The sequence below is a fragment of the Hesperophylax consimilis genome, chromosome 7, assembly GCF_061612785.1.
Source record: "Hesperophylax consimilis isolate HC1 chromosome 7, BYU_Hcon_1.0, whole genome shotgun sequence".
Classification (NCBI taxonomy): domain Eukaryota; kingdom Metazoa; phylum Arthropoda; class Insecta; order Trichoptera; family Limnephilidae; genus Hesperophylax; species Hesperophylax consimilis.
Window position 1 is genome coordinate 13,228,764 of NC_142842.1, and position 13,475 is coordinate 13,242,238.

General features: G+C 31.6%; 1 protein-coding gene and 2 non-coding genes across 3 annotated transcripts in view; 1 reads left to right on the plus strand and 2 right to left on the minus strand.

Moving 5' to 3' along the window:
* The window catches only part of LOC149422337 (GTP-binding protein Rhes), a 205,888-nt gene that overhangs the window by 113,840 nt on the left and 78,573 nt on the right, over positions 1-13,475 (plus strand). The gene's annotated exons all lie outside the window — the stretch shown is intronic.
* LOC149422338 (5S ribosomal RNA) lies at positions 7,655-7,773 on the minus strand. Its single transcript, XR_016302472.1, has one exon. It is a non-coding gene; the product is annotated as a 5S ribosomal RNA (ribosomal RNA).
* On the minus strand, positions 8,096-8,214 carry LOC149422339 (5S ribosomal RNA). Its single transcript, XR_016302484.1, has one exon. It is a non-coding gene; the product is annotated as a 5S ribosomal RNA (ribosomal RNA).

Genomic DNA, 13,475 nt, shown 5'->3' on the forward strand with positions numbered 1-13,475 from the left:
ATAGTTATTAATTGTTCCAATAAAAAATAACAATTTAATTAATATACAATAAAAGATATACATTTGTTTTAGACCACTTTAATTTTAATTGCACTCTACCGGTTTCGGAAGCACCCTTCCTTTGGCAGGAGAATATTAAAACTAATATTCTCAATCGACGCAATTAAAATTAAAGTATATTTATTGTTAGTAAGTTTAATTTGTAGAACTCCATTTAAATTTTAATTTTTTAAATTATCAATAATATTGTTATTGGGTTTATAAAAACAGTTTATTTTTAAACTGTTTTTTTTGTTTAAAAGTTCTGCTGTGTAATTATTATTACGCGTGACAGCTGTTTCGCCCTCTGAAGGCATTATCAAACTGTGGGTAGCCCACTTACAGACGATACATTTATATTATTTATAGATAGGTATTTTAATTTCAATTACTGATTTCTCAATTGATTTCTGAGTAAAATGTTAGAAATTATTAATGCTAGTAAAGTTTCCCCATTTACTGTAATGTTTAAATTTGGCTGAATGTCTTTATGTTAGTTATTCTCAAACGATGACTCATAGGGTTATTTTAATAGCATAATTAAGTACTTCATAGTGCACTCATATATTTTTTTCTCATATATTAACAATTAACAAATAAAACACTAAACATACCGATAACACGCACAACACACGGACAAAGACACATCAATACTACGCTACTAAACTGTTTAATTGTATGCCCACTACTCTGAAGTAACTACTAACTGCAAATACATTCGAAAACATTTACAAAAAACATATCACAGCCTGGATCAAAAACCAAGATATTTTATTTTTTCAAAACATAATAACTTCAAACCAAACATAACTAAACCATAAAAAGTGGATAGTAAATAAACACGTTTTTCGAGATTTTACCAACTATACTCACACTTACAATACAAATATATGCACTTACAAATATGTTAATACATATAAATATATTTTTTTAACATATTTATTATGAATATACAATTTACAAAAACCATTAAAATATTATGAATATTCAATTTACAAAAACCAAACAAAAAAAACACAAAAATTAAAAACTTATAAAAAATAAAAACTTTCTTCTACAATACATAAATACTTGTCACACCTATACATAACCACGTAAACATATCCTACGATATAAAGATCTTTTTTATTTCTATTTTGGATTCTATCAAGTAAGATTGTGGTTGCAAAAATAATTGATTCATGATACTTTACAATGTAACACTGTGAAAAAATTAAGAACCTTACTAATAAACGTGGTTTAAATTTTACACACCTCTTAAACAACCGTTTAAGAAGCATGTAAAGTTAATAAAACCTTTATTAGTAAGGCTGTGACCATTTACGGTGCACATACCCGGTACCTATACTGACTATTGTGGGATATGGAAATTGTTGGAAAGCCTTTCTACGTGAAAAGGTTTCTTGTTAATAAGAAAAATAGTACCTACCTTAATAATATTTTGTCGACGGAATCCAGTTGTTGTGCGGATTTCTAAGCACAACATTGACGGACATAAAGTGACTAAAGGAAATATTTTTATCTATAAGATCTCAAAAACAAAAACAGAAATAACTCTCCAAAAACGACCGTGCCTTGTGAACACAGAGAAAACGTTGTGACCATAGACACCCAAATTGACGGACCAGCCCGTCGGGGAAAAGGGAATAAACCAAGAAGAGAGCGTAACCGTTTCCCTTTTAACTCGCATTGCAATATGACCATTTAGTCCGCGAAAATAAAAACTGCTGACAAATTACTAGTCTTTTTACAATGGTGCATAAATTGCTGTCTTCTTAAAAAACTAAATATCCAAAATCAGTTGAACGAAAGTTCGGGCTTGTTTCCAAAACTGAATCTTTTGTTATACTATTTAGTTAGACACTTGTATAAATATGTTATAATTTACCCACCTCACTCATTTTTAGCATGGCTACGCAACGTTATTTGAAAGCGGAGCAGTTGTTTAAGCGTTTTACGAACATTCCGATCGCGCGCAGATGCCACAATGGACTGCGCTGCAAACTGTCGACTTACTTTAGCGAACTTTGCTTTTATTTTTTAAATTTTTTATTTTATATTATAGAAACAAACAGTACATGATTTACAGAGATGAAACAATATACAGGAATAAGATACTTAATTTTGGGTACCTATGATATGTTTCCTTGTAATGTCTGCTAAGTGGTATGTTTATTCCTTAATTACCTTAGGTGACGTGTGTAGTATATAGGTGTGTGTGTGGGACGTGTGTATTGTATGTGTGAGTGTTTTGTGTTTGTGTGTGTCTGTATGTATACACATTGAACAGTTTAAATTATTGACATGTTTGAATTTGAGCAGTGAATCTGAAAACATTTCAATGTTAGAGTTAAGACAAATATTATTTAGAGTATTAAGAGCTCGGTTAATTGGCGAATTAGATGCTGCATTTGTTTTATAATTAAGCTTGTGGAATAGCACTGTATGTTGTGTACGTCTCAAAGGCATGTTAAAGTGGATAAGGGACAGAAGTTCGGTACAGTCGATGTCATTGTTTAAAATTCTGTGTTATAAATATTGAGTCAGCTTCCGCCCGTCTTTGCTGCAAAGTTTCAAATGTACACTCAGAGTTATTGTTGTATTTGTAGGTAATATATTTCACAAATTTATTTTGGATACGTTCTATACTATCTATGTAAAGTTTATATTGTGGATTCCAAATTGGCGATGCGTATTCCAGTGTACTTCTGACTAATGCGAAATATAACATTACAATATTACGCGGATTACTGAATACTTTACTTACACGTAGCACGAAACCAAGCATTTTATACGACCTATTAACGATTGAGTAAATGTGCTTATTAAATATAAGTTTGCTATGCTTGTTATTTCAATCTGCGCTCTTCGGCGTTCAACGTACGATTGATATCGTAGATTAAGTGTTCTCGAACCCTTTTATTTTTTATTATTTTACACCCATGGTAGTAAAGCTTCTAAATTTTATCCTTCGTTAATTTATGCCACAAGGCTCTATTATATCAACTATTAACTGGAAAACATTACTGAGAACGAATATCTTACAATAATTCTACATTCTATCCAAAGTAATCAACTAATATTAATTTGCGTTCGCCGGGTATTGAACCCGGAACTTCTGGAATCGTAGTCGAGGATCTACACGGCTTGTAATTGGCCAATATTGTATTTGATAAATTATCTGTGGTCAACGGCTCACGTAAGTGACTGACGTATCAATGTATTCATCTATTTCGATAAAGCTTCCTCAAATAATATGAAAAGAATCGTGCGTGTGCCGTGAATCAGAGATCAGCACACACGTGTTAATATTTGGAAGTGAAAAATCAATCACTAACTACAGACAAAGTTGTGGCTTCATTTTCAGGTAAAAATATTAGGAATCTTCGCATAATATACTGATTTATAATCTTGCATATTTTGTTTCGTTTTAATGTGATTACCGCACAAGAGTCCCAACTGCTCCCAACCGCCTGAAAACAGTGAGACTATTGTGATACTGATGGTAGTAGGGAGGGAAATGAGAGTAACGAAATACGGCTAAAGCCATTCCAAGCAATATTTAATTTCTGAATAGTGGTCTTACACAAGGGCCATCATGGGAGTATCTTCCACGTTCTGCAAATACACTACATATTATATTAAATTAATAAATTGTGAATAAAATGAATTTGAACCCGCGACCTTTGGATTACTAGTCGAGAGCCTTACTCCTCGAACACGAAGGCCGTCAATGATGCAACATGATTTTCCTGAAAAGATTTCACACGAAAGGGTGATTCACTTATGGTTCCAAGATAACTCAACACAGTGACAGATGAAAAAAAATTAACCAAACCTAACCGAACCTACTTAACCCAGTTAATAAAGTTTTTGTTTCGTCACTTTCCATGACTTTATATAACTTTTTAAAGATGTGATGAATTATCATTGTGATGATTTATCTGGTCACCCTCACTTATTCATGACCTGTTGAGGATGATTAATTCATGGTATTCTGATACTAATACAGTGTAATTGTTAACATGATTATTTTTTAGAATTTAATAAAAACATTGCAAAGCATGTGTTTAATATGATTAGAAATGGAATTATGCAACGAGTGACTTTCATTATTATAATATTATTTTATACTTTAATACGATCTTTACATACCTCAATGATTATTTCTATTGAAAACTTTTGGATATTAATCTGCAGAATATTTCAGCGAAAGTTCATGCATCCATTTTAAGGGTGCGCCGCACTCCGAAGTTTTTTGGTTGCTGTGATAAGCCAATGAGATTAAAATATTAAAACTGTGCTTGAAAATAATGAACTGTGTACGTTACGGACATGAGCCGCCCACAGAGGGTTGTTTTTTAAATAATCAGTGAGCTCTCCGTAAATTTTCGCAACGTGGAAATTATTGTGAAAGTTTCACTTCCGTTTTATAATTTAAATTTCTTTTCATCTGCTGACTAATGATAAAACTTTATTGGAAGAGTGGTTTCAAGTAACAGTAAATGTTTTTAAGATTCATTCTTATGAAATACACTTTCACAAGTTTCAAAAATAATTTAGTTTTGTACCTATATTGGAGATAAATATTTATTAGATACACCGGGAACCATTTATTGCATAACTAACCCCCTTGCCGTAGGTCGTTCCAAGTGGTTGGCTGCGTTTGGCGACTTAGAAGGGGTGCCCGGGTTAATGGAGTGAGGTTTGTGTAGGTCTTGGCGACGTATGCGTCTGCCCATTATGAGCGAATGTAAAAAAAGTTTCCAAGAAGATTTCATTTGTAAAGCCCTTGTTTTACACGGGTCTGAAGAGTTAATATGTTTTCACACTTTGGTCTAAACAGGGAAAAGGTGAATACTTTATCTTCTAGAATAAAGCTGTGCATACTGCATATCTATACAGTAGATGAATTTCACAATTCTTTTGGGGGGAGGGTAAGGTGAGTAAAATGAAATCTCTGGAGAGGGATGATTTGATATTATTTTCTTCTGTGTTTTTCAATGAGTGCAATTGGGTAACATTTGAAACAGATGGCAAACCATAACCGATACCTTCATTAATATTATCCGCATTGGGTTCAACTAAAATCAATATATTACATAACAGGGTGAGAAGGCAATCAATATAATTAACAAATATAGCAATAGAGAGTTGCGTAAGATATCAATCAATATAATTAATGTTATATTTGTGTGAGTGGACACTATTTTCTTATGTATTTTATCAATAAGTGTAACTGGGCAACAATTTGCAAACAGTCAAATTGGGTTGATTACCATTCGATAGTTATATTATATAACCCTTACACCGGTAAAAGCGGGTGAGACGGTAATTAATATACTTAAAATATATTCGTAAGTGGAGAGGCGTGTCAGATATCAATCAATATAATTCTATTTTACATTTGTGTAATCGCATATCATTTTCTTTTGTAAGTGTATGTAATCAATGAGCGCAACTGAGTAACATTTGAAACATATTGGATACTAATTGAAAATGAATTGGGCTGAATTCCAATCAATATTATTATATAAGACTTACACTGGTAAAAACGAGTGAGATGGCAATCAATATAATTAATATTTATAATAGCAGTGATGAGGCGGATGAGATAGCAATCAATATAATTCAATTTTATACTTCTGTGAGTGGGTGGGAACCGGCGGAGTGACAGGGTAAAATGTACCTTTGTTTTGGCAGGGTGTTAAATGGCACGTATACAAAATTTGGTTGAGATCGAACAAAGGTCTAACGGAGTTTAAAGAGCTGACAGACAAACATTGAATTTCATGTCGTCAGATAATTTATTATTCTCTTTTTGACTGCTGCTAGTCACACTGGTTTAATGTCAATTCTAGTTTTTATTTCTATATTTATTCTCACTAAAAAACGTTTCATTACTTCTCATAAAAAAATAAGGCGGTGGGTGTTTTGAACCATTTGAGAGCTCGCATTTATCATTCACAGAGTACATGTATTAAAATATACTTGTTTTTATTCGGAAAATTATATGTGACATCATAATACTTGTGCATGCAGATCGTGAGATATGAGAGAAAATATGAGTTTCTCATCACGTTTTCCATTTGTTCTTGACGCCCTACTCAGAAAAGTTCCCCGCAATAAGGCGGATGTATATTATAGTGTTTTATAATATTTTGCACGAGCAATGCCACGTGAATTCTCGTGTTTTGTAACATGGTTGACGATTCTACGACGCTGGGGTATTACGTATTCCAGGAAAAAGGAGATATTGTGCGATGCTCCACGGGATAGTTTAAGATTATTAATACTTTAGAGTTACAATTTACACGTGTTTGGATTAACTATGATTTTAACTGCTCTTAGTTGAACTGTATTAACTGCATATCATATAAAGTATAACATATATTCATCCACACTACCTAAAATAAACCTTAAAATAACTGTTTAAAAAAAAATAACAATTTGTAACTACACATACAATATTAAATGTTGGCACTATTACCTAATTCCAACCTCTTTTTTTTAAATTTGTATGTGGGTATAAGAAAGGGTCTAATATTTAATGTTGGTTTTTTTTATTTCATTTCAAACTTATTTTCAAAAGTTGTGTTAATTATTATTATTCTACGATCGTAGACATGGTAGATAACTTGTAATGAAATGAGAGTAGTTTTATATTTAGGTAGTTGTGAAGAGGGAAAGGTACTGATGAAAAAGAGATGTTTCAAATACATCACCATTTTTCTGGGAAGGACATTTGGTAGTGAAATGAAGTCCTTCAACTTCCATCTAACAAAATATAATATGAAAGAAGAATTACAATTTTAATATTTAACGTTACGGTGCGTATAAATCATGTTGAAAAAAAATTATTCAAAAAGCAAATAAATGTACCAGTATAACTGATGGCTTTTGAAGGACTATTCATGAAACTCTCTCCCTGATGTTGATAAATCACATAATTACATCTCAAATCTTCCAGAGTTCTAGATAATATTTATTTGTGGGTGTTCCTTGATAATAAATCACATGACTTTTGAAGTAAACTAAATCCAAGTCTCATAATATTTTGTATTAAACCTCGATATTGTTATGTGTTCTATTGCTTTGTTGTGTTTGTGTAAAACAGTCAGGTAGGTACATACATACCTATAGATACCTAAACCTACTTAAACTGTATTAGCGAAATTTAAAATGAAAAAATATTTAAAATTTTTAAATAGTTTTTTGAAGTGAAACTTCTTTACGCGCGTCATGCAATTTCGAGGAGTAAAACCAACTCATGACCGAAACGAAAATGCGGGACCGATTAAAGTTCATTTGATGTAGTAAAAGTTTTGAAGTAAAATATAAATGCTTCTTAGCTCATCTCGACAACTGGCGTTGGTGGTGTAATGGTCAGCATAGTTGCTTTCGAAGCAGTTGATCCGAGTTCGATTCTCGGCCATGGAATATTATTTTTTTGTTTTTAAGGAATTTTTTTTTTTTAATGGTTGACCATAATATCAATCCACTAAGTAATATTTTAGGCCTGTAGCATAATTGAAAAGTTAAAGAATGATATAAAATTTTTTATGATGTTAACGATAAAAAAATGAAAAAAAACATAAAATTAAAATAAAAAATGGGCCAACGGCACGCGGTGTTCCCAAGCGGTCACCCATCCAAGTACTGACCGCGCCCAATGTTGCTTAACTTCGGTGATCGGACGAGAACCGGTGTGTTCAAAATGGTATGGTCGTTGGCAAAAGTTAAACAATATTAATTTCTATTCTACCTGCCAATAAATATATGAAAATTAGTATAAAAAAGCCCTAATAATATTGAAAAAATTAGCAAGGTGTGTGCGAGGTTGATAAAAATAATCATTACATACGCGCTTGAAAAAGATCGTAATTACATTAATAAGTTTGTAGGAATTTTTTTTTTCAATGGTTGACCATAATATCAATCCACTAAGTAATATTTTAGGCCTGTAGCATACTTGAAAAGTTAAAGAATTTTATGATATTATTAATTATAGTAATGATAAAAAAATAAAAAAAACATGAAATTAAAATAAAAAATAGGCCAACGGCACGCGGTGTTCCCAAGCGGTCACCCATCCAAGTACTGACCGCGCCCAATGTTGCTTAACTTCGGTGATCGGACGAGAACCGGTGTGTTCAACATGGTATGGTCGTTGGCAAACGCTAAACAATATTAATTTCTACTCTACCTGCCAATAAATATATGAAAATTAGTATAAAAAAGCCCTAATAATACTGAAAACATTAGCAAGGTGTAAATATTATATACCTAGTTTAACTCACTCTCCTAACTCATCTTCGCTGTCTACAGGCAGAGCGCACGACTGTGGTCGTGAAGAACCGAGGTTCGATCCCCGCTTTAACTAATTTTTTTTTTCTTTTTTTATAACTTTTAATTTTTTTTATCACATGCTACTTATAAATATGTCAATAGACAGAAAAAAAGAGAGAATGAAATGAAAAGAGAGAGAGAGAAGAATACTAGAAGTTTCACTTCTGTCTTGCGTAGGCTTGACACACCCATTTTTTTTATTTATTCATTTTCGGGAAATTGACATTTTACATTTAATCTGTCTGTACATAAGTATTGTATATCTAAAATAAAACCAATTTTGGATTTCCTCCTTGTGACTTTACCTCTACTGAGACAGCATAATAATATGGAATAAGTAAACAAAATTTGTGAAAAACGAATGCCACAGAGAGTGGTTGTAGATATATCAAATTATAATAGAGATATAAACAATAGAGACACATACATTATTCACAAATCATCAGAGAAATATACTTTTATAAACCTTTTATATTTCGTAAGTTCGCAACTGAAAATATCAACCTTGGATAATACGCTATTGTAATTATTGCAGTCTGTTCAGGCAAGAATTCTGCTTGGAGGTAGTTTAATAAGATAATCATAAAAATTGACAAAAAATCATAAAACATCAGTTTTTGAAGAACTCTCTCGTCCATCAATAAATAATTATACCTTTACATTTTTATGATAAAATAATGTTTTCAAGACAAGGTTTTTATGCATAGCACAAATGATAAAATATTATTATAAGCATTAATTATTAAGCTGAAACACATTTAAAAATTGAAAAAAATCCTTCTGATTGCCGGTCGGCTGGTTTTTAATATATTCAATAATATTCAGTTTAAAAAAAAAAAAAATATATAAAAAATTAAAACTATTCAGTTTATTTTAATTTTTTTACAACACATTGTTTATTATATACATGTTCTGCTGTGTTTTTATTGCTATGCGTGATAGCTGTTTCGCTTTCTGAAGGCATCATCAAATTTTCTCTACATTATCTAACTGAATACATAAAATAAAAACTTAAAAATTAAAGTGGAGTTCTACAAATTAAACTTGATAACAATAAACGAATTCATATTTATTAATAGTTGGTACTTGGTTACAAAACTAGGAATCTTAAAATTAACTACTTAAAAATTTACAAAAATATAAATCGCAATTACAATATTTGAAATTGAATCAAGTTAATCAGAGTAACAAAATAATAAACATAATAGAAACTCAATAAGACAATAACTAAGGTCTGTCATTCACCGTGAAAACAATAAGTTTGCCTTTCGGTGGATATTGAGTTCCAATAATATGATCGAAAGTGTGAATCAGAGGTTGTATTTTTTGATATCCTTGAAACTTGTTACATTTTTCCAAATAATATCACACTCCGTTTGTCATTTTCATTAACAAATGGATATAACAAAATATTTCGAGAAAGAATTATATTTCCAACCCCATACGAACTTTAGGGATGGTTACAAGCTCTTGGAGGCGCATATTTTTAAAGGTCTTTGTGATTAGGGTTTTTAGAAAATTTTGTGTAATTAAAATTTTTTTAGAAATTGTTTCTTTTATTTTATTTCTATTTTTTTTATTATAGCGACTATTTAAACATTGTACATAAAAATATGATATTAAATATATGTATAGTAAATTGTATTTCTTAGTCCTCCTCACTAGGGTGACATGTTCTGAGGTGAACTAAGGTTATTAATTTCTGTTTTATTAGTTTTCTATGTCGTTTTTTTCATTAATCTCTTTTAGCCAGATCTTCATTCTTGATTTGTAATCATTCAAATTTTCTATTCGCTTCATATTAGCGGAAGAATGTTGCGGAGTTTCGTCGCAAAATAAATATAATTTCTTGGTTCGAATGTGGTTTTATGATCGGGAATATTTTTTATGTCATTCTGATTTGACCTTGTTGGATGAATACGCGGTATTGTAGAGGATTCAGTAGGTATTAATACTATGAACTTTTGGGAGAGCATATATAGGGTGTCCGAGGGTAAAGTGCGCTAACTTCGAGAGGCGATTATTTGGGATGGTAGAAGTAAAAAATATAAACAAATTTTTTCAAATTCCAACTTTTTTTTCCCATTCACAAATATATTTCCATAGAAAGATATTTTTTCCCATACAAACAATTTAACTTTTTAACATAAAAATTACATTAAAACGTTTGAATTAAATAAAGGGTATTTTTATTTTTTACTTGTATTGTCGTGTAGAATCACCCCCCGAAGTTTGCGCACTTTACCCCCGGACACCTTGTATATACATATATTTTTTACGCATTGCTTGGTGATATGTTTTTACGAACCTTCTTTTTTTCATCTGTAGGTAGGTTTCTAGGAAATTCACCTGACTGTTCGACATTTTGGATAATAATACTGACTTAATAACACCTACGCGGCTTTCAAAGAGCAATAATAAAGTAAATAAAGTTTTTTTTGTGTTTAGGTTATGTTAATATTTTGTGGTTTGAGATAAATTTATATCCCATAAATATATATTTATTATTTGCCACATAACTGAGGTTATATGGCAAAGAGAATCTTCTGTTGAAGTTTAAGTTTTTAGAATCGGTTGAACACAAGCTTCTTATATGAAAAGATGCATAATCAGCATCCAAAACCAATCGTTTTTTTTTATCATTCACATTGAGGTTTTATTGTTATTTGACATGTTAAGCAGATACATCTTTTTGCCTTACCCAACTTTTCATAAGTCTCCTAAATTTACCCTTTGCCACCACTTTTATCTATTGGTCACATAAGGCGACATAAGACTATAATAACTAGAGTTTTTTCGACGCTCACGTTTTAATTATTACTGAAACGTATTACTAAAATCAAAAATGTTTGTAGAGGGATCCCTGCGGATGTAAGTTATTTATATTTAAGATTACTAAAAAATAGAACCATACCATTAAAATATTTTATTATGTAAAACGGTTTGAACATTTTATAAAACGTTTTTCAACTAAAAACGTTTTCATTTTTTATTTTTCTAGATGACGAATTAGTAACTTCCCGAGGGATCTCTCTAGAAATATTAGAGATTTTAGTAATACGTTTATCAGAAATAATTGACCGGTCAGTAGCCGAATTAGGAAATTGCGTTTGGGTCCCACCAGGCGTATGATGTTTAGTCCTACATCACAACAACAGCAACACTTTCTGCTTACTGCGGAGGTATTAGGAGATTTTTTTAAGTATTGTCAGGTTATTCGTAACCCGGAAAATTTTGTATTTCTTTAAAAAAAATTAAACCACTATCCCAAGGAAAAATCGATTTTCTATTCCTGCTAGGGCAAAGTCGACCGTCCTCCCATCACGCGCGCTGAGTATTGTTTTTCAAGACTTATGTAATAAGATTTCTACTTTATTTTAGAACTTTGGTAGGGCAAATTCAACCGCAAATCTGTCCAATACATCAAGACCACGCTTCGCATATTTTTGTCCACGGCTGCTAAGATTCTGGCTTTATTTCTTTTAAGGTAGGCATACAAATGCAATATTGTATCAATGATTCAATCCAATATGGTATTTGTGTGCCTTTCTTGAAAGAATTGGGTATTTATACGGACAAAACTATTTACTACTGTTCATATGGTATATGTACGGCCGCTAACAAATAATTCATCTTAATATTTTAAAGCATAACCCGCAAAAAGCGTATTTTAATAAAATAATTAAATTTACGCCATCTATGAACGCGTAGATTATTATGCACGTTACGTTTACACCTAAGAATATGGGAATACGCAGAGCTATGAATAAAAGATTCTCACCAAAATGTTTAATTTTCCGAATGTCATAATTTCTTTATTAAGAATAGTGGTGCTAAATTAAATAAAAAAGTTCGGTTTGCACAACGGATATACGCTCTCATTCATCAGTTTGGAAAAATGCTTTCACATCAACTTCCGAGCTTTTTAAATTATTCACAGCCCATTCAACCGAACAAAGTGTGGCTTACACAAAATGTATACAATATTATCAGGGTGCAACACTTGAAAAAACATTATATATTTTGACTAGCTGACTTACACCCAGCGTTGCTCGACTTTTCTCTACCTTCTATAAATATAGTATGCTTATATTATATACATATATAATATATAAAGCTTTCAAGAAAAATTATCTAAATGGTACTGAAAACCCTACAAGTATCCGTTGCGTAGTTTAGTAGAACTAAGCGCACAAAAAAACGGACGCGGATAGCGAGTTTTTATACTACAGGGTTTTCCAATAAGATGTGTTATTTTGAATAGCCCGCTATTTCGGTAGATGTTGCTTTTGAAGCTGTTATTTTTTAGCATTTGACAATTAGAAACTACGTCATTAATAACAATGGAACAATACATGCTTCAAAAACGCATTGAAATTATTAAAATTCACTTGAGTGAATCAAATGCAAATCATCTTGAGTGATGAGGCCCATTTCCACCTCGGTGGCTTCGTCAACAAGGAAAATTGTCGCATTTGGGGCTCGGAAAACCCAAGAGTTATTGTTGAAAAGCCTCTCTATTCTCAAAAGTGATTATTTGGTGCGGTTTACGGTCCGGCGGAGTCATTGGACCTTACTTTTTGAAAATAAGGCTGGAGCAACAGTTACGGTGAATGGATTGCGCTATCGAGAGATGATTAATGATTTTTTATGGCTGGAATTGGATGGTATTGATTTGGAAAACGTTTTCTTTCAACAAGACGGCGCTACGTGCCACACAAGCAACGAAACCATTGATCTTTTACGATTAAATATCAAAATAACACCTCTTATTGGAAAACCCTGTATTTAGAGATTAGAGATGGGTGTTAGACAAACATGGGCCCATAATTGCACAATTTTAGGGACAGGTTGAAAGCAAGCACCTACTTAAAAAGAGGTAAATAATTTGTAATGCTAATGTGAAAACGAATTATGTACATAACAAATGAAATTATAATGCGAATTGTTAAAACTAAGCGGTTTAGTGTTCATCTACCGACATTAATTATTATCAACGAAAATCAACAATCATCTCTTCAATAATCTTAAATGTATTATAAAGCTAATTGTTTATATATAAAATCTTTGGACCATCTGGGCTTTTT